The following is a 22,747-nucleotide window of genomic DNA, read 5'->3' on the forward strand; positions in this document are numbered from 1 at the left end:
AAAAACCGGCCAAGTGCGAGTCGGACTCGCGCACCGAGGGTTCCGTACAAACCTGCAAGGTCGTTCATTACGACAATCGAGTCATAACTATGGTATTTTTATAGATTTTTTTTTTTCACGGGTTAAAGGCAATTAGATCTAAGTATTTGATATGAATTTCAACTTGATAGCTCTACGCGTTCATGAGGAAAAAAGTAATAAGTTTATATTTATTAAAAAATATATATTTTGTAATGTAACTAAAAATTTAAGGTTTTCGGAATTTTTCCTTTATGTGTGCTATAAAACGTTGCTTCATGCCAAATTTCAAGATTCTAGGTCGACTGGAAGTACCCTTTAGGTTTTGATTCCCTTGCGAGTACTTGCGAGTTTCAAAATATGCAGCTTAAATTGCTGTTTCTTTTGATTGCGTTGACATAGAAGTTTGATTTTGTTACAGCTTAAAGGTATTATAGACCTGAGTATTTGGTATGAATTTCAATTTAATACCTCTACGCGTTTATGAGGAAATGGGTAGTAAGTTTAAAATTATTAAAAAAAATTATATTATGTGATGTAACTAAAAATTTATGGTTTTCGTAATTTTTCCTTTATCTATGCTATAAGACGTTGCTTCGTACCAAATTTCAAGATTCTGAGTTCACGGGAAGCACCCTGTAGGTTTTGATTCCCTTGCAAGTGTCGAAAATTTGCGGCATAAACGGCTGTATCTTTTGATTGCGTTGGCTTAGAAGTTTGATTTTTTCACAGCTTCAAGAGACAGTAGACCTGAGATATTGATATAAATTTCAGCTTCATACCTCCACGCGTTCCTGAGAAAAAGGGTCTTGACAGACGGACGGACGGACAGACGGACAACAAAGTGATCCTATAAGGGTTCCGTTTTTTCCTTTTGAGGTACGGAACCCTAAAAAATGAGGGATTTATTTACGCATTCGCCACGTTTTATTCGCCGTTGCCCGTTGGATTAATCTTAAACTCAATCGGAGTATGAATGAATCGGTCCTTTTGTAGCGGCATGTAATTGTGAAAGAGTTCCGTGCGAGTCAAAAGCCGCGGTCGATGTATAATTTTATAGCGGTTTATTAAGTACGTAAAATATTACTATTTCATTTTATTCGCGCAAACATTTTAAAGCTCATGAAAGAGTTTTGTCAAAGCTTTGATACGGTTTTAAATAATATATAATAATTTATTCGTTATCGCTGGCAAATTGCATAGCGGAGCCACACACGTGCGAGAAACGCGGCTCCGAACAGCGAAAAAGCTACGAGCAAGTTTCACAAATGAATGCGAAACTCTTTAGGCTGGTTTTATCGTTAACCATTTCGCAGCACCGATTGAGCGCGCGCGTTTGAAGCTGTAACAAAAAACAAATGGACGAACGGCGCTGCTCAAGCGCGTGACTTTAAAACGCTACTACTACCCCCATACATCTTCAAACGCGCGGCGCTCCAACGGCGATGCCGAAACCGGTGTCCGTCTCACCGGACTACCGGCCACACGGTGAGTGCGGCACCGCAACGTTTTGCAGTACTGTAGTAGCGACGGACTAGAGCTCCCCACGTCCTCGCCTCATCTCGATTCCGGTGCGCGTGCGGTGCAGCGCCGGAGCGCACCGGACTGCGCCGTGTGCCATTCAATTTTTATATTATGTAGGGCACCGGAGCGGTACCGGTCAGGCGCCGTACCGCCGCCGCACTGCATCGTGTGGCATGGTACTTAGTGATCATGCGCGATACACAAAACCATCACACTTGATAGACTTCACGGGCATTCGCGCCAGTGTAGAGAGTGCATACCGAGCTGCAATGATTGCGAGCCGCGACAATGGAATGGCCGACACGCGCTCATAAAATCTCCAAACTAATGTATGCAGCGATGTACATCGCGGGGCGGCCGTAAACACGTGGGTTATAGAGCGGCACCGGGCGCGCGATGAATATTAAACGACGGCACTTATTGAATTTTAAAAAAGTTTTGTAAAAAAGTATACTTTGTTTGCGAATTTAAGCAAACGACGGCTGAAAGTAATCCCACATTCGCTATTCGTCTTCTCGCCCGACCTTGTAATGCTGACGTTGGTTTTGTAAAATGTTTTCTTATTTCTGACATGCTTAATAGTTTGCCTCCTAGAAAACCTTTATCTCGGGTTTTATCCTGGCGATTTATGTTTTATATTAAACTTCAGAGAAACATTTTATTATAATACGAGACTATATTAGCTTATAATAAGCTAAGATAATAATAATTTACTTGTTTTTATAATAATAAAAATATTATATAATTAATGTGAAATATGAAACTGTAACTAACTGTAAAATATTATATTTTAAGGTCAAAAAGTGTTATAAAACCTATTTTGAATAAACGAATTTGACTTTGACTTTCTTATATATATTTTACTCTATCGATGAGAATATCACGAAAGCAGTATTTAAGCTCTCGGCTAGTCCTTCTGCCTGTACTTTCTTATGTACATGTTTTCATTCTGGGTTCATTGGTACAAACTACAAAATAATTCGCACACAATGAGCGAATTGCTGTGCAACAAAGTTGCAAGAAGCATCAAATGTACAATAAAATGTAAAACGATCATTACAGCGCTCTTAAGGGGAGGCCTCGAGCCCTACTCCGCCACGGTTTCGTGTCGGGCCATTAGCGGAGCGGCTGAGCGGCATTGCGGGGAATTGCCGCGTAATCTCGGAGCGGTTGTATTAAAATTTCACACAAATTGCACTTTGCATGTTAGGGAGTTGGGAATTCGGGATGCGCCGAGACTGAGTGTTGTCTGTTAGCGGGATTACTGCCGACGCCGAGCGATCATGTAATTACTGGGAATTCTAGCTTCGTTTACACGCTAGATAAGATCATAGTAGTACATAGGCAGACGGGTACGCCATGTTACTTGGACGGGCTATATCAAATCTAGGTGAAAGATCATCACTAACTTTGTCTTAAATCTACCAAATTCACCATTCTACCAAATAAATCAATTTATCTGATATTGCTTTCCTGGAATAACTTTTCATTAAGTTTGCAGTGACCAATCATTGTAAATATTATCAATGGATCACGTTGTAATTAGAAGACGATAGTTCTACTGTATGGCAAGATGTATACAGTACAGCTAGTTAGTGGTCCAGGCCAACGGCAATACATCTCACATTGAGGGCAAATCTCGCGGAACGGCGGCACGCGCACTCGCTGTGACTGCAGTGGGCTGGGGACATAGAGGATGGATAACGCTCAAATTACAAGTTCCTAGTTATTCATCATGAAAAATTGACGAAATATTTTGTTCGCTACCTTTCAATTTAAAGTATTTCATCGTATTTTGCTACTTTCAATTATGTACTTAAATTGAAAGCAGCAAAATACGACAAATTTTCAAGTCCGTTGTCGGACTGCCATGATAATATGGAATATTTAATGTTTTAATGCACGATATCTTGAAAAGTAGAGACCTTTTCAAGATGAAGTGTGACAAAACATTAGAAGTGACAAAACATTACAATAATTATTTTACGAGAGAATCAGATACAAAATTATAATTTTAATATATTTAGTAGGTTATGTTTATTTTCTTTTGTCTACTAATAATATTATGATGATTTTGTGAGAAAAACTCACACCATAATAATATAAATAAAATAAAAAAATAATATCATTCAAATAAATGCCGAGTCTAGTCTCTATGTCCCTGGCGCGAGCTGTCTACAATAGCCCGTCCATTTGCCGAGGCGATGTTGTCTGTTCCTTTAGGAATCCAAATTACTCGGAATGTAACATGTTATTTGCTATAGAAATGTTAGAAAATGGTTTTCTTAATGTACGATGTAGCAAAAGGATTTCGTCATTGATAAAATTTCCTGAAAACCCGATTTCTATTTCGGCTTACCGATTTTAATTACTCTACTTCGAAAACCGGGTTGTTCATTTTAATTTTTTTTATTTTTAACGGTAGACTTGTAAGCTTTTGTTATTATTTCCTTTTTTACAGGATTTTGAATCCCACAAAAGCTTAGGTCGAATACTCTTTATAATCATTAATTAATACAATAAAAATTTGTTCCCTGTAAAAAGTAAGTTGTAGTTTCCTATTGACGTGAAAAAAATATCTTAATAAAAAAAAAAGACGGGTTGCACTCCGGGAGTGCCGGCAGAAGTGAAAACTTGATTATTAACGTTGTGCATTATTTTTTTTTAACCCATTTTTTATGAAAATCGATTTTCAAAAAATAGTTTTTTTTAATTAATCGAAACCCTTACAACCGATTAAATTTTTAACCCATTTTTTATGAAAATCGATTAAAAATATCGACAATCGAAAAAAAACAATCGATTGTTCGATTAATCGATTTCGATGTTACAACACTACTCTCCAACGGTCTTACGGTTTTTCGATCAGCACGAGAATCTGACGCGAGTTTCAGAGTTTTTACCCATCTCACAAAAGTGCTCAACGCCACTAAAGAAGTTTTCACTTCAAAAATCGTATTTTTTATATATTTTTTTTTGTGAAATAAGTAAAGGGGGCAAAGTGCAAACTAGTAAACGGGCCATATCGTCAATAATAACTTGTCAATCGAACACGTGCATGAGGGCAATATATCAAGCGCGTGACGGGTGAGTGGTGACCTTCGGCCGCGTCAAAGGCGAAAGGCAATTTATAAACACTATCCATCTTCTGGTGGATTTAATAAAGTATACCCACCAACCTCATCAGTCATAATTAATTTTGTGACCGTCCCCACTCCGACTCCGAGACGAAAAAAACAAAAGTTTCACCCATTACTTAGGCATTCAGTGAAAAATGACTTTGCGATCGCTTCAGACGGCCGGCTGATTAAATAAAGGCATTTTAATATAAAAACTCGCCCGCGTAACATTTCTTTTACATTTTTCTTATCCGCGGCACAAAGTTAAAGTATGAAATTAAAATTTCTAAGACAAGAAAGTTATAGGTTTATAATTTGTTTTAGACTTACTGTATCAAAGTCTAGGTTCCAATATTATTATCTATTGCTTGTAAAGTTACGACACAAGAAGTTACGACATTAAACGTCCCGACGTAGTTGTTCTGTCGCACCTGTAAAATGAAGGGAAATGAAAATTTTATACTGTGATTTTTACGCAATAGGTTCAGCCGTTCTTGACTTTTAGCGAAACGTATTGCAATTTTATATTCAAGATAATTTTATCTGACTTCATATTCCGTTTGACGAAGCTGCATTTTAGTGCAGCCTTAAAACCACCATTACGCCATGAATTTAATGTAAATATTTGAGGGGCTTTAGCGAAAAAGCTTCCAAATCAAAAGCTCGTGAAAGCTCCGGCGGAGGCTCCGAGGGTAGTTCAAACAGCGAGGGGGTGAGATACGCGGTGCAGTGAGGGGGGGGAGTAAACAGATGCACTGCGTTTAGAGAGTTAAAACAACAGAAACATTCATTAGCAGCTCGTGCTCAAGTTTTTAAAGAGAAAACTTAATTCTCACGTTGGTTCTTAGTCGCTTATGTTCTGAAATTCTTCTAGCTTGTGAAATGTATATAGTAGTGCTATAGTCCAAATAGGGAGAGGAGGCACCAGTGGTCTTCAACTTTCCTAGTCAAGAAGCGATGTACAAAACGCTCGCACCGCGTTGTTATTTGTTTTGAACTTTACACAGACAGATGAATATAAATTCACCGGAATATTCCGTCTGTATTCCTTTTAAATTTTAAGTAATTCACTGAATTTTTAGTTCTAACTAAAAACGTGATACGATAATATCGCCTTTTATAATAATATGTAACGTCCTTAGATTAATGACTTGTCTCAATAATGAGTGGAAGAATAGGGTAAGTAACATGAAAAAACTTCCCGTTTTTTTGCTGAAATGGAGTTATTAGGGCCGGAAAAAATATTTAAAATAAAAAAACTGTGGATTATATATGTAGCCCGATATATTAGCTAGGTTATGAAGTAAATAAGTTACAAGTTTTATGAATATAATAAGGGTAAAAAATGAGTTATTGTGTATGTTACGAAATGTTACTTGTTCGATTCTTCCACTCACGTCTTCTTATTAATCTATGGTAACGTCATTGTCAATCACAGTATGCTCTAAATAAACGATAAAAGTATTTTTATACATTTTATAGTGTTTTTCGAATCACCACGTAAACTGTAGTACTAATGCAGTAGTAATGTCCCAGACAGAACTTAGTGTTAATCGTAGTGTTAGCTCAAGAATAATATTCACCTACAATGCAATGTTTAAGTTACCACCAGATTGAGATAACTAACCCAGCCGCACCGAGCGTAGCCGAGCTTTACCGAACCATGCCGAACAACGACAAGTAGGTAGATAGTAAATAGACTGTTCCGAGTTCCTTCTATAGCTTTTTAGGAGTTTACTCTTATGCCCAACCGAACGAAATAATGACATACTTATCCTAATGATTCTAGCAATAGGGTGTCCTATCTGTACCCGACCTGCAAGCCATCCTTGTCCTACTAAAAATATCTGAAACCTAAAAATGTACCTTTATCTTACACCGATCTAAAAATTGTATGCCTCAGCGTTTTGCACAATGTTGGTACATAGACGGACTTAATGCCAAATGGCATTCTCTACCTGCAGTCACCCTTTAGGTGTTCAGAAACAAAATATTATTTTCTTTAGCTTGAGACTGAAACTACACCGAACTTCGCCATAGCGTTTGATTTCGCAAGGTACAGAATAAAGAATTCATGACTATTCCAAGTTTGGCGAGATACCCCTGCTAATCCAGGGTGCCCTGGAGTATAGGGCACTAGTCGTCGAGAAAAATCGACCTATATTATAAAAGCGAACCAAGCCGAACCGCGAACAAATATTACAATAACAGTCACGTGCGGCATAAGTTTACAGTTCACATGGACTCCTGATATATTGTACACAGATAATGTACAGGTGGAGTTTGCCGGCTTATCTCAGACCAACTTCGCCACTGAGATGTAAATCGTTAGACAAGTGATATAACCCCTCTTTGTTTTGGTCCTGATGATGATATTCCAAAATGAAGTACAGTACATAGAATGGACAGAAAAACAAATGGTTCGTTGCTACGAAACACCATCGTGGGTATCGCAGACACAATAGATTTTCAATTGCTATGCGGCAGCCGGCTGCCGCTTGGGGATTGATGGGTTAATTTTTATATCTAGTTTTAAGTTTATCATTCAATATTTCACTCGCATTTGAAGAAATAATATCAAATCTAAACACTGATACAAAAATTAATCTTCAATTCCAAAATATGCTTCAATTCCAAAAATACACGCAGTAATTACGTGGGAGAGCCATGCTTCGGCACGAATGGGTCGGCTCGACCGGAGAAATACCACGTTCTCACAGAAAACCGGCGTGAAACAGCGCTAGCGCTGTGTTTCGCCGAGTGAGTAAGTTTACCGGAGGCCCAATCCCCTACCCTATTCCCTTCCCTACCCTCCCCTATTACCATATTCCCTCTTAAAAGGCCAGCAACGCACCTGCAGCTCTTCTGACGCTGCGAGTGTCCATGGACGACGGAAGTTGCTTTCCATCAGGTGACCCGTTTGCTCGTTTGCCCCCTTATTTCATAAAAAAAAAATTACAACAGATCCCCACATTTTAGCTGTGCCTGTCCTGTCCAAATTTTATTCCCGAATGACCGAAAATTGTAAAGTTTCAAATTGAATTGAAATTACATATTTTCATGTTCTCATGTTTTGAACATTTCAATATTGAATGTTTCTATTATATCTATAAAATATTAAAATGTAAAAATAATGAAAATCGAAGATGGAAGCATTTCGTTACGTTTGTTTTCTAGGAATTGAACATTTGGCGAGCCATTGGCATCGGCCGTGATTTTAGCAGGATTGTTAATGGAGGTTTCCACCAGAGATGTGTTGCGAGGAATGTGTTTATGAGAACCAATAGAATCGCTTCATTGACGTGACCTCGCTCAGCGCAGCGATTCTATTGGATCTTAGAACACATTCCTCGCAAAACATCTCTGTTGGGAACGCAGCCTTAGAACCCAAAGCTTCTGTTACAAATATTCTTGATACTCGCAGTGTAAGGGTCAATTCAGACCGCAGCGCGACGCGTTGATGCATTTCTAAAGTATGGATTTGATAAAATTGCAAGACGTCTTACGCAATTGAAATCCATCAATTCAGTACAAATTTAGAAATGCATCTACGCCTCGCGTTACGGTCTGAATTGACCCTAACGTCATTGAGTTAATCTAAACGTGTAGGTCGCACAGCGCACTGTAGCAAAATGTCACCCAGCTTACTTTGTACAAAGACATCTGCTAACGACTCGTGTTTCACTTGACCGCCTCTGTTTCACAGCACTGTTCGCTGTGACGCAGTAAACCAGCGCATCCAGTGTTGGAAAGATGCGTCAGTTTACTTCCAATTTTCATCACTATAACATAAAGCTCAAACGGCGAATAGCGGTACAAAATTTTATATAGAATATTAGAATTCGTAAGAAGTTCTGTGCGTCGTTATTTTAATTATACTTTATTATTTAGTACTGGATGTCTCCCGTGACATTACGCACATATAAACTTAACATTGTACTACCAGAGAAGTTGATTCCTATGCAAATCGGGGACCTAAGTAGTTTGGTTGCGTTACATACATCAAACCCAGCTGACAGAACATTGAATTGACATATTCGACCAAATAACGTTGGTCTGTCAATTGCATAGGAATCAACTTCATCGATGGTACATTTGCCAGAGAAAATTAGCCTATCCATCCATGTGCGATCAAAATCGGTTAAAAGTTAAATAGCATATATAAAGCAAGCTGAGAAAATTTAATATTATATTTTATGTTTGGTCCAATGTAATAAAGAAAATACAGTAATAATGAGTGATTTATTTCTTTTACAAAATGAAAAACGTAATGAGGAGGAAAACAAGGAAATATTAATTGATATTAAGTATCTTTGTTATTTTTGTCTTCGAAAAACGGAGGCCACATCAATTTAGTTATATTGAAATTAATTTTAACTTCTGGCTAATAATAATTATGCTTTTGACAGACGATTGATTGGATCGCACAAGGAACGAAACTGTAATGTTGCAATTATAGTGGAATATGTTAAATGTTTATAAACTGCAAAGTATCAGTCATCATACCAGCCTATAGTCGTCCACTGCTGGACATAGGCCTCTCAATCATATAAAGTATCAGTACTTACATAATTTACAGCATGAAAGAATTCTACAATCAATGTGACATTACACATTGTTATACATAGGTAACCAAACATGATAAATAATTATAACATAAATAGAAGTCGTAAAATAATATTAAAAAAAATTGACACGAAGGTTTTGTGATGTAAAATTGACGTTGTAAAAAAATAAAAGGCTGCACAAAATTGTTTTCCATATCCTCACATCTATTTATAATGAAATTATCTCTGGCAGCTCAAATAAACTCTGGCTCAAACAAAGGCACTGCGATAAATGGCCAGTACATAATCCTACTAATATTATAATGGCGAAAGTTTGTCTGGATGTATGGATGTGTGGATGTGTGGATGTATGGATGTATGGATGTTTGTTACTCTTTCACGCAAAAACTACTGAACGGATTTTAATGAAACTTTACAATAATATAGCTTATACATCAGAATAACACAGAGGCTGCAATTTTAACCGACTTTCAAAATGGGGGAGGTGTTATGTTCGTTTTCTTATGTTCAACGATTACTCCGCCGTTTGTTAACCGATTTTCAATTTTTTTCTTTTGGTATATAGGGTATCATCCCAATTTGTTATTATATTCACAAAAGTGGTGATCTGATGATGGATCCATAAGTAATCGAGGGAACTCCTCACAATTTATAGGGAAACATGTGGTGACTTCGGTTTCGTGAGAAGTATTCCAAGCATATGCTACGAACAAGTAAGATTTCGTACCGAGGTATACCTGGTATACCGTGGTTCGGAAGGTGCTGAGAGAACTCCTGATTCTTTATAGATACAAGTTTGGGAATTTTGGCGTTGTTTTAAGAACGGAAAGCATATGCTACTATGCAAATTACATTCATCATCATCATCACTACCATAGTATATGATGCATCGTCCTATGGTTATGACTTATGAGCCTATAAAGACCCTGTTATAGGTATATTTCATAGTCTTTTAGATCGAGTCTCGAATTTGTAAAGCGATAATTTAAAAAAATCTATACCTACCTACCATTATAAACCTGAAGAGTATGTTTGCTTGAACGCGTTAATCTCAGGAACTACAGGTCCGATATAAAAACTTATTTCAGTGTTAGATAGCTCATTTATCGAGTAAGAGTTAAGACTATAGGCTATATATCATCACGCTAAGACTAATACGACCGAAGAAACTCAGGAAAATGTGGGAAAAAACGGGGGAATATTAGAAATTACCAACTACTGGAGCAATTTTTATGGCAATATTAAGCACAGATATAGAGTAGACCAAGTGAAGGGAGTAGGGACATACCTAAGCTATTTTTTATGGGAAAATGTACGCTTTCCGTAAAATTCGTAATTTACGCGGGCGAAGCCGCGCGGGACATCTAGTAATATTATACACTCCCGACCATCACAAGTGGTACCACGGTTTTCGTAAAGAAAATATAAATATTAAAACATAATATTTTGAACGCAAAAATTGTAAAGTTGAAATAATAATTGATTGATAGAGTGAAAACTGAAAGGTTAAAGGAAGCTTTTAAATTGTATGTAGCCTATCTATAGAAACGGATCCTAAATCATTTAGCCAATAATATGGTTTTGTCAATTACAACAAAGAAACATAAAAATATATACAAAATGAGATGTAAGGTAACAACCCTTATGTCGATGTCGATATATTAATAGAAGATCGGTCTTGGTCATCACAATTAGCGCTTACAATTATTAAAAGCCTTATGTCAATACACGATCTGCTCTTAAATCAGCAGCAGATCAGCGCTTGCAGCGACGTCTTACTCTCTCGACGTCTCGAGAAATACTTTAGGAGTACTGTTATACAGGTGTACATATTGTATATATACATACTACATGTGCATATTATGTACGAGTACATTGTAAGTACATCTATACATCTTATATATAAAATGCTCGTGTCACAATGTTAGTCACCGTACTCCTCCGAAACGGCTTTACTGATTTTTACCAAATTTTATATGCATATTCAGTAGGTCTGAGAATCGGCTACTGGGTACTTTTTATATTGATAAGTGCATTTGTTGAATAAAAAATAGTAAATTATTGCAACTCGAGGCTGACGGCGACCATTGTTTGTGCGACGGGATAGCAACTTTTATGTTATTTGGCACAGATAAGAAGCGTAGACCACGTGAAGGATCATAGGCTATTGATTTTAATCACTTTTTCAGTGGCTATATATTTTATACCCGTGCGACGCCGAGGCGGGTCGCTAGTACATCCACGTATGTGTATGTGCAATGTGTGGAAATAAAAACTAGGCCTTTACATCCGTTGTGGATGATTTATACAGTATTTTTCAGAGCGAAGTAACCACCCCTCAAATACTGTAGTGCCTGGGACAAGAATTTTAAATATCCGTATGGTTGCCCAAGCGCATACGGCATTCTCGCATCATAGTCGGCCTAGTCCAGAAGAAAGAACTAGTCAATACGTCTGGGACCAACTATGTGCGGGTTTCCTCACGATGTTTTCCTTCACCGTACGAGCGTCCGTATTATGTACTTGAGATCAGAAAATGTCTCATAGGTACACGCCTCCACCCGGGATCGAACCTGCACCCTCTAGGAGTGCGAACCGTAGGTCTACCCATTAGGCCCCGGACGCTCTTTGTCTGGAAATACAATCTATACTAATATTATAAATGCGAAAGTATCTCTGTCTGTCTGTCTGTCTGTCTGTCTCGCTTTCACGCCAAAACTACTGAACCGATTGCAATGAAATTTTGTACACAGTTATTCTAGAGTCTGAGAAAGGACATAGGCTACATTTTGATGTGGGAAAATATCTTATTTCCATGAAAATATCGATGAAAATTAATTCGCATTGCGCGTGGCCAGCGCTCATCCCGGGGGTCCTGGGTTCGAGTCCCGCAGGCGGAACAAAAAGTTTTCAATGTTCCTGGGTCTTGGATGTGTATTAAAATAATATTTCAAAAATCTTAAATATATTTTATGTATAATATTATAAAAAAATCCAGAAATATATCGATGCAATGAACATTTTAGTTCTAATACGATTCAACAGATGGCGTTTTATTTTTTACTTCATTGTAACATAGAACTAATCATACTTATTAGTTATTATGTTTTTGTTTATAGTTTTTAATACGTTAGAATATTATGTTTAATAATATTATCACTTGGTCTAATTCTATCTTATCTTATAGAACTCCTACTGCATTTCTAAGGAGTTCGAGTGTACCGTGTTGGCCTATATTCCATCCAGAAAATATATCAATGCAATCATCATTTTAATTCTAATATATGAAAACAGATGGCGTTTTATTTTTTACTTTATTATTGTAACAGAACTAATCATACTTACTTTATTATATACTAATATTATAAATGCGAAAGTATCTCTGTCTGTCTGTCTGTCTCGCTTTCACGCCAAAACTACTGAACCGATTGCAATGAAATTTTGTACACAGTTATTCTAGAGTCTGAGAAAGGACATAGGCTACATTTTGATGTGGGAAAATATCTTATTTCCATGAAAATATCGATGAAAATTAATTCGCATTGCGCGTGGCCAGCGCTCATCCCGGGGGTCCTGGGTTCGAGTCCCGCAGGCGGAACAAAAAGTTTTCAATGTTCCTGGGTCTTGGATGTGTATTAAAATAATATTTCAAAAATCTTAAATATATTTTATGTATAATATTATAAAAAAATCCAGAAATATATCGATGCAATGAACATTTTAGTTCTAATACGATTCAACAGATGGCGTTTTATTTTTTACTTCATTGTTACATAGAACTAATCATACTTATTAGTTATTATGTTTTTGTTTATAGTTTTTAATACGTCAGAATATTATGTTTAATAATATTATCACTTGGTATAATTCTATCTTATCTTATAGAACTCCTACTGCATTTCTAAGAAGTTCGAGTGTACCGTGTTGGCCTATATTCCATCCAGAAAATATATCAATGCAATCAACATTTTAATTCTAATATATGAAAACAGATGGCGTTTTATTTTTTACTTCATTATTGTAACAGAACTAATCATACTTACTTTATTATATATTATTGTTTTTATTCATAACTAGCTGTTGCCCGCGACTTCGTCCGCGTGGACATTAGTTTATAGCGCGCGGTGTCAACAAAATTTGTGTCAAATTTAAAGACTTTTTAAAACCCTGGTAAGTGGTACCCCTCTTAGGGCCGCGCTACACCGGAATGGCAGCGCTGAAAGTGCTCGCCTTGCCGCTGCCATTCCGGTGTAGCGCGGCCCTTAATTAATCAAAATACCCAAAAACAGCTGTGCAGTGTGCACATAATCTATACTAATATTATAAATGCGAAAGTATCTCTGTCTGTCTGTCTGTCTGTCAGTCTCGCTTTCACGCCAAACGCCAAAACTACCGAACCGATTGTAATGAAATTTTGTATACAGATAGTCTAAAGCCTGAGAAAGGACATAGGCTACTTTTTTACTGGAAAAAAGGGTTGTAAGGGTCGTAAATTTGTTCAAAAAATTCATAATAGATGGCGCCGTGCGTCTTCTACATCGCGCTGACGCTTGCTCAAAAGTCTTTCTATAAGAGGTGGAATCATCTTACATTTAAGTCTCGATTTTTTTCGATTGTTATATCTATTCTACGGTATTAAATAACTCAGTACTTTATCTGTGCAGGCAGTGACGTAACCTTAAGACCAAATTTCACCAACGACTGTTAAAGTTAATGCTCGAATTAGTATCACGTTAGCTGTTTCGTTTTTCATATGAATGAAAGAGAAGACAGGACATTTTAACAAGCTGTTAACACTAACAGACGTTGGTGAAATTGGGGCTAAACCTATCTATGATAAATAGTTTATGGGTAAAGTTGTGTAATTATTGTTGTGTATACGTGGGAGAGCCATGCTTCGGCACGAATGGGCCGGCTCGACCGGAGAAATACCACGTTCTCACAGAAAACCGGCGTGAAACAGCGCTTGCGCTGTGTTTCGCCGAGTGAGTGAGTTTACCGGAGGCCCAATCCCCTACCCTATTCCCTTCCCTACCCTCCCCTATTCCCTTTCCTTCCCATCCCTACCCTCCCCTATTACCCTATTCCCTCTTAAAAGGCCGGCAACGCACCTGCAGCTCTTCTGAAGCTGCGAGTGTCCATGGGCGACGGAAGTTGCTTTCCATCAGGTGCCCGTTTGCTCGTTTGCCCCCTTATTTCATTAAAAAAAAAATTGGGGGCTAAATAAGCTTTAAAATTTGGCATAAAATATAAAGTTTAATATAAAACAATGAAGTACTTATTGTGTGCACACTGCACAGCTGTATTGATTTAAGGGGTACCAGGGTTTTTTATAAAAGCTTTTGACACCAATTTTGTTGACATCGCGCGCTATAAACTGAAGTCCACGCGGACGAAGTCGCGGGCAACAGCTAGTAATTAATAATATTTCAATTCAATATTATGTTGTGTTAAAAATATTATGTTGTGTAACATTGATTCTGACAAAAAAGTAAACTTAAAACTATTGTAAAATTTTGTAATGCCTTGAATAAATGAAAAAAATAATAATGATTGCCAACTTCGCACTTTACTAATGAAGCCAAGTTATCTAAGTACCCTGATTTCCATGAATCCGCAAAAACTGTATCGAAGTAATAATGATGCTTAAAGTTATTTGAAAAGAAAGCGTATAATATTGAGCGTTATTTGACGTGTCCTACATTGGGACTCGTGCATTGGCGACCGGCCAGGCTGCGCCCCGACCCCCGACCCCGAGATACCAAACACAATACTAATCCTTCGCATAACATACGTCTTTGTTGCCAGATTGCTTTATTGTTTGTTGAAGATGGCTTTCGTAAGATAGAAAGAAAGTAGGTGTTGCTTTCGTATGAGCATAATGAGTCCTGTAGAAATATTTGAGAATAATAAAAAATATAATGCTTATATTGTAATAATATGTATAATGTATTGACATAAATGAACATAATAACATTTGTCTGTGGTCACTTATTAATATCACTACACTAAGAAATAGACTAAATTACTGTGATGTAAAGTTAGCTATACAGTTCGGTGTGACCCCCCGGGGGCGGCGCGCGGCGGGACTGAGCGCTGCAAATCGGGTATGTTCTCAAAGGCTTAGCACCGCTTGAGATCTCATCACTTTTAAGCCGACGTCGCTAAACTTGTGAGACTTCACTAGCTTTACAATATTGTGGTAGAGTATAATTTGTATTAATATGTTGAGGCCACAAAGGAGAATGCCCAAGGTCGGTACCATTAATTCTCATGCGTCAATATGAAATTCTTATAGTAATTATGGTTCGAATTTTTTACGTAATTACACGCCCGGAATCCAATTTTTAAACCCGGAATTTAAATTAAAGAATAAAAGTTACTAAATAACTCCCTCCACATTCGGTTAGTGATGTAGTGCATTATTAGAAACACATCAAACAATATATTGTAACAATATCGATACATTCGACTAAAGCAGTTAATTCAATCGATATTCCAATTTTTATAAATATTACTAGCTTTAATACCAATTTCCGAATGATAATATTATTTATTGATATCATGCATTAGCTTTTCTATATTATGTGTGTTAAATAACAGTAAAATTAAGCTAATCCATTACACCTAATCGATTCAGTGCTGCTATCAGACATAAAATCGATTTTTTTCATAGACTTCGATTTATCGATTGCATCCCTAGCCGACGCATTTTCTGTCATTGTGACATTTGCGAATACGTCTTTTATTTTTCAGAATTATTTTCACAAAATAATAATAAATACTTTAGAACAAGTGTCTACTCCACAGGTCTACTCCAATGTTTAATTAATTACAATCTTGGATAACTCCTAGTCCGGTAAGCACACCTTAATTTACATTCTGAATATGTAAAGTAAGTAGGTACCTATATTAAATTCTAAGTAAAAAGCATAAACCTATAATGCTAAAGACCAACAAAGAGTGCGAGAGAGAAGAAAATCCTTTATGGAATTATAACAAGATGAAAAGAGAGAGGCAGTCTAATGAAAATTGTAACCACTTTCATTTGACAGGTCGTCAAAAGTCGTCAGTCGCTTTTATGCCCTTTCGGTATTTCCAATATATTGTTCAATTTGTTTGTTATTTTGAATAAATATTATTATATTTAAAATTGTGACTTGCGCTGTAAGTATTTGCAGTGTAAATCATATGAATAATCCTGAAAAATATACATTTCACAGGTAATTAATCTTCATGTCCTAATTGCTACGATGTGTTTATTTTTGCTATATTCTGTCTTTAGTTCTCTATTTCTAATAAAATATTGTGAATCCTCCCTTTTACTTTCATATTTTGTGTAACTAAAGGTACTATTGTTCTTATATTACACAAATTTTGAAGAACCATTTTTTATCAAATAGTATAATATAATAGCTAATATAATATAACTACTATAATATAGAGTGACTCTAAAACTAGAGGAAGGTTTATATTTATATATCATAATCATTTGTTTTACAGATTCCCTCAAGATCCTCTAATAAGAGGAAAATGGCTGAAATTAATTGGGCGTGTTGGTTGGAATCCCAAGAAGGTTATTAATCGAAAGATTTTGAACGTTTTCTGGGACCATATGTTCCCATTTGAATATCAAGGAGTCACCTCGATTTCTCATGGTTTCCATCACCAAACCACCACTTTTGTGAACATGATACCTACTCGAAACAATACAATGTACAACGAAAGAAAAATTTTGAAAATCGGTTCATAAACGGCGGAGTAATCGTTGAACATACATAAAAAATATGTATATCCAGAGCCGAACGTCTAGACTCCTCCTGTTTGGAAGTCGGTTAAAAATAATTGTAATAAAAAATATTATGATAATAAGAATAAAATATAATATACTAGTATAGTGTGTTGTTTACTTTCAACGTTTACTTTCAATGTAAGGGCTGATTTACCAGATAGATTTTACCTGAGTAATAAATAAGTAACTTTATAATGTGTTATGTGTATATTATTTACCCCTATAAGAACCTCATGTCATAACATATCCGACGATTGAAAAATCATTCCAAAAGAAAATGTGTATCTACTTTTCAATCGCCACCTTTTTTTGCCAATTAAAATTTATGATACCTAATTTGAAATACAAATCTGTCAAAGTTGCATATTATTTATTTCTTATAGAAACTCAGGTAAAATAACTCGAACGGACTAAACTATCGATAGCAAAATACTATACTATCGATAGTAAAATATACATCACTAGCACACGCACACATTGACAGATCGAAAATGGTCACGCATTTTCGGGTTGTCAGGTGGTCTATACGACAGTATATATTAAGTCTTTGGTAAAAAGGCACCTTCTATGTACCTATTTCCTGACAAATTATCTAGTATTTGATTTCACAATTACCATTTAGACTTTAAAGATGTTATTTCTATGAATTTATTACAAACACTATTTAATTCATTGTTTTATTACAGCTGACTTCCGATTCTGTACAGAGCAAACAGAACCAGTGAAGGCTCTTTAACTGCTTTTGGTCATAGAAGAGTATGTTTTTCTTGTGGCCAGTCTATTCTACCTACTACAAGAACATAATATCCTGTAAGACAAGATCGACATGAGAGAAACATTATATTAGACAGTAGACTAGTTCCGTTGCACTTGGTAATAATTTTTGTTTATTTTAAGTTGTATCCTATTAATATTTTTCATTTTTAGTCTCCAATATTTTAATACTGTTGGTAGTGCTTTTCTTATTGCGTCCTAATAAACATGGTTTCACAAATAATTTAATGAAATATTTTTATTTCTTGTAACTATTATTTGTAAGTTTTAAGTTTTAACAATACAATGAATATATTATTACTATATTACATATCACTTTTTAGATCTCAAGATTGGAAAGAGTTTGTGCTGCTTGCTGGAGGTCAGCTGAAAGAGAATCATGATGAGCAAGACTCCAATTGCCCTGGTTTGTTAAGAGGTATTCTGACGACTGACAGATGCTGGATCAAGTGATATACCTCAGCCACCCCTCAATCAAACTATACAAACCCAAAAATGATTCCTTCTGTGTACAAAAGAGCTGCAAGTACATCTAATGTATTGGTTAATTGTTTTGAAACGAACATTTACTAGTACTTTTATGTATGAGACTGGTTTTAGTGTCACGCGGACAGTTGGTAGGGATCACTCCGCTTAGACCAATCTGTATGAAGCTTTAAGGAGGGTTTTAGAGTAATGCGAACGAATCTATACGGACCCGTCCTCTTTACTCCTTAAAGCTTCATACAGATCGTTCTATACAGAGCGATCCGTACCGATAGTTCGCATGACACTAAAACTAGCCTAAAGAATTGTATAATTACTTAATTATAAATTATATTTTACACCATATTGTATGATTTAGATTATGTTTTTGCAGGAGTATGATGAATGATTTAAATAGATATTTTTCTTTTATTTATGTAAATAAAAATGAATCTTATTTAAATGTTTGTATGATCATGTTCACATTTTACAGTACATATTATTATTAATAATATGTACTGAAAAATGTGAATTACTTACTGAATTATGTGTATTAATTATTCATTCACTATATTAGGCTTACTTTACATGTTATATTATTATTGTTCTCAGAATAATTGAGCCTTTTGTGTTTGCCCTTTTTTCTTTTGTTTATAATACAACTCTGTTCTTTGTTAATGTTATAATGAAACCGCTGGACGATCTATGCATATATGTATTTGTTATTATAACAATGTTTGGATAAAATAAAAATAAGTACATATGTAATTTGTTTTATTTTTGACTCCAGTCAACATCATTAGCATAATCTCAATAGCGCACTAGCGGCGGTTGCGGCGGCCATCGACTATCGAGATAGATACCTGAGTATGAAACCGCCATAGATCCACGCGCGCAATTGGCCACCAAGCGGCCACACCATATTTTAGGTGGCCGCTAGTGCGCTATTGCCTATTGGGCTATGTGTCCATTGTGTATTGTGACTAAAATGTTAGTTACATTTCTGCTTGAATCACCTAAATTGCTTAAGAGAATGTATTCAATATTAATAAATACCCCTAGATAGTAGATATTATAGCGGCGGCTTTTAGTCACATTTCGGTGATGATATATTACTAACATAAGCGCCTTACTCTGTTTTTAGAGCAATAACGTTCGCTCGTGTATGACCTATCACCCATCAATAAAATAGTTGCTTTGAAGATTTTGAGGTTATTTTCGATTTTATCAAATTACTCTGAAACCCCGGTTTTGTTTACAAAGAAATTTTTATAGGAGCTAAAGTGATTATCATAGACTTTAAAAAAACAAGTTTCGTTTTGACGCATAATGGTACGGGGTACCATATATTTTTGGGCATTCTCCTTTCAATGTTAATAAGTGAAAATAAGAACGGCTTTGACGTATAATTTAAAAACGTATATTAGTAATTAAAAACGAAATATAAAAAGTAAAATTTTATATAAAAGAGCTGTACAATTAATGTACTTACCTAGTGATATAAAATTAAAAATATATTAATATTCTTATAACAAACGGAATAATATAACAAAATGTATATAAGTTGAGATGTAGAGCGTAGCTCATCCTGATCTTACCTATAAATAAAATGACTCAACGCATACCAGCAACGGTTTCCATTTCCATGACATTTTTTTATGCTTTGGATATCCATCCTGGTCTTATGCCTGAGACTTTTGTTTAAGCGTCCAAAGCCTTATCCCTTGCAATTACCGATTTTATGAATGAGACTTTTCCTTGTCCTTTGTCCGTTTCCTTTGCAATTACTACTACAACCACTAGCTTCCTAAACATGAAGTTTAAAGTTCGCATTGTAAACTAATCTCACGTAATAAATAACGCAAACGGCTTGGCAGGCCTATATCCCGGGTATAGATTCTCCGATACATTAGTTGGCGCGCTCTGTGACGTGATTGGCTACCTGCCCAGTGACCGGCACTTAGTGTCTACTAGTTACACTATACAACCTACACCTATAGATATGGCACGTCGATATTGTCCATGTTAAGAGGATTCCACACCGCCCTTTTTTCCATACAAACGTTGTCCCCTGTTTCCTCTCTGGATAATGCTAGTAGAGTTATAATTTTTTTCCTGAATATCTACGGCCACTAATACAATGTCCCTATGTTTTCTTTTTTTTCATAATTTAATTATTAAATAAGATATGAACGTTCAAAAACCCAAAAAAATGGCCAGATTTTCCACTGTGTTCAAACGTCCAGAAAACAGATTTGGCTAGATTATACAAAAAAAGCAAAACATAGGAACACAGCTCAAGCCTTTTTTTAATCTTTAATGAAAAAAGTACTTAAATCGGTTAAGTTTTGGAGAAGGAATCAGGGGACAACGAATCGTTGATTTTCTGGATTTTCTGCAGTTGTCTCTATCGCGTTCTGCGGTATAGGCTTGAGGTAAGGGAGACAGCTATAGATATTACACGTACTTTTTTTTCATTTCTCTAGCCCCTGTTGTATCCTCTTAAGGATATTATGAAATAGCTTCTGGCACTATAAATGGAATGCCGTCGACGGCTCGCGTCGACGGCATTCGACGGCAGTCAACGGTAGTCGACGGCAGGTGCCATTCGTCTGTAAGCGCTTCATAACTAGATGACGGCCGCAACTTGAGTGACACTTTACAAGATGGCGGCGTCGAAACCATCCTTGTAGGATTGTACCGATCTTTAGGGTCTATTCATCCTAGTGCTATGTCATAGCTCAGGGTATCAAAATAGTTTTTATTATTCGTAGATCAAAACATTGCGAATTCAGACTTAAAATGTATCAGATAATAAGCGTTCGTCGTGCACACATCACAAAAGTGTTACTTAGAATTAGGAATACTTTGCAGTCGAATAAAGGTTTTACTTTACTCAGAATTTCTTCTTACCACCCAACTACAGCAATTACAAAAGGAGTGTTTTGGGTCATATATTTTTGGTAGTCCATGTATATTCGCTGCAAAAATACATGGAACTTCACTAAAACTACGGTTCGGATTATAATAATAATAATATTTATGGACGCTTCACACCACGTCAGTCTGGCCCCGTGCTAATTGGACGACTCCTGAAGGACTTGTGTTACAGGTACCAGACAAAATTTAATACTTTTATACTATACCTACATATTAAGTATATTAAACATGTTTATTATATGATGATTATACACAATTTATTAAATACACATCCATGACCTAGGAACATTGAAAACTTTTTGTCCCATCGGCGGGATTCGTACCCATGACCCCGGCATGAGAGCTGACAACGCGCAACGCGCTCGACCACTAAGCCACAGAGGTCGTCATAATATAGGTCAATTATTTCAATGTTATTTATAAATAGGATAGGATGGTGATAAATTCGTGATAATAGGTGATAATAGCCTATATTATAATACGCGTTGTCAGTTTCTAGGTTAAAATTTGAGCCATTGCTAATATGAATTCGCCCCACTACTCGTATTTACCGGCCGATGTCAGCGCGACAGTGACACGACAAGATCACCGCTGACACGTGTTCGGTTGTGTTACAATCAACGCCTTGCACACAGCTTGTTGTTGTTGCTATCAACATCTCCACAGTAAATCTTGTTACACACGTAAATTGCACAAATCGGTCACAGCAGAAATATAAAAGTCAATGAGTCTCGTGTAAATAATAATTTAGAAAAATAGGCAGATTCGGATAGTATAATAATAATATTATATTTGAAGAATTTCTCCCGTAAACGAATTTTGTTTGTTGAACCAAAAGTTGCGGTCTAAATCAGGCACCAGGTTGGGTCACTTCAGTTACATCATGGTGTGACACGGCTAAGCTATCTAAGGTAGTGATTCATAATTTAATTTTATTTACTACAGCTAATAAAAATACACGTTTCCTACCTCGACATTTGACAATGGAAATTAAAATGGACTTACTAAGAATCTTAACTTTACCAATAAAATAAAATTCATTGTTTATTAATAACTTAGTTCAGTAGCTATTAAGTAATTTTAAATCATAATAAACTTCTAGGCCTGCCACCCACGATACAGATGGCTGTTTTTCTCATTGAGTAACAGGCTCTATTTTAATGTAAAGCTCATTAAATTACTGGATTTTGCCGGCATATTCTTGTAGGTATAGAGACAGAACTAGACTTTACGAAAGACATTTTTAATATCTAGATACCGCGCGATCGTTCTACAAAAAATTCTCTGATACCCACCATAATATTTTGCTCTGTAACTATTATCGACTGTAGCATATGTACGTACAGGCAGAACTATCAAATATTTAGCGTTAAATATACAAATACCTCGAGAGCGGCGGCAAACATTTCCAATCCAGGCAACCTCAAGCATGATTTACGAATATTAAATTGAAATAATTCGTCGTCAGCCCTCCACCACCGTTGAGGCGGTGCAAGTCATTACATATTCCGCACTCAGGTGCGGAGCGCGGAAATTAAGTGCTAGTT

At 36.2% G+C, this 22,747-nt stretch overlaps 1 long non-coding RNA gene across 1 annotated transcript; it reads left to right on the forward strand.

Annotated features, from left to right (window-relative positions):
* The first annotated feature begins 1,529 nt into the window (after positions 1-1,529).
* LOC121727198 lies at positions 1,530-18,516 on the forward strand. The gene is made up of 3 exons (XR_006035624.1): positions 1,530-1,541; positions 3,499-3,500; positions 18,385-18,516. It is a non-coding gene; the product is annotated as an uncharacterized LOC121727198 (long non-coding RNA).
* The last annotated feature ends 4,231 nt before the right edge of the window (positions 18,517-22,747 follow it).

Source organism: Aricia agestis, chromosome 5 (assembly GCF_905147365.1).
Source record: "Aricia agestis chromosome 5, ilAriAges1.1, whole genome shotgun sequence".
Taxonomy (NCBI): domain Eukaryota; kingdom Metazoa; phylum Arthropoda; class Insecta; order Lepidoptera; family Lycaenidae; genus Aricia; species Aricia agestis.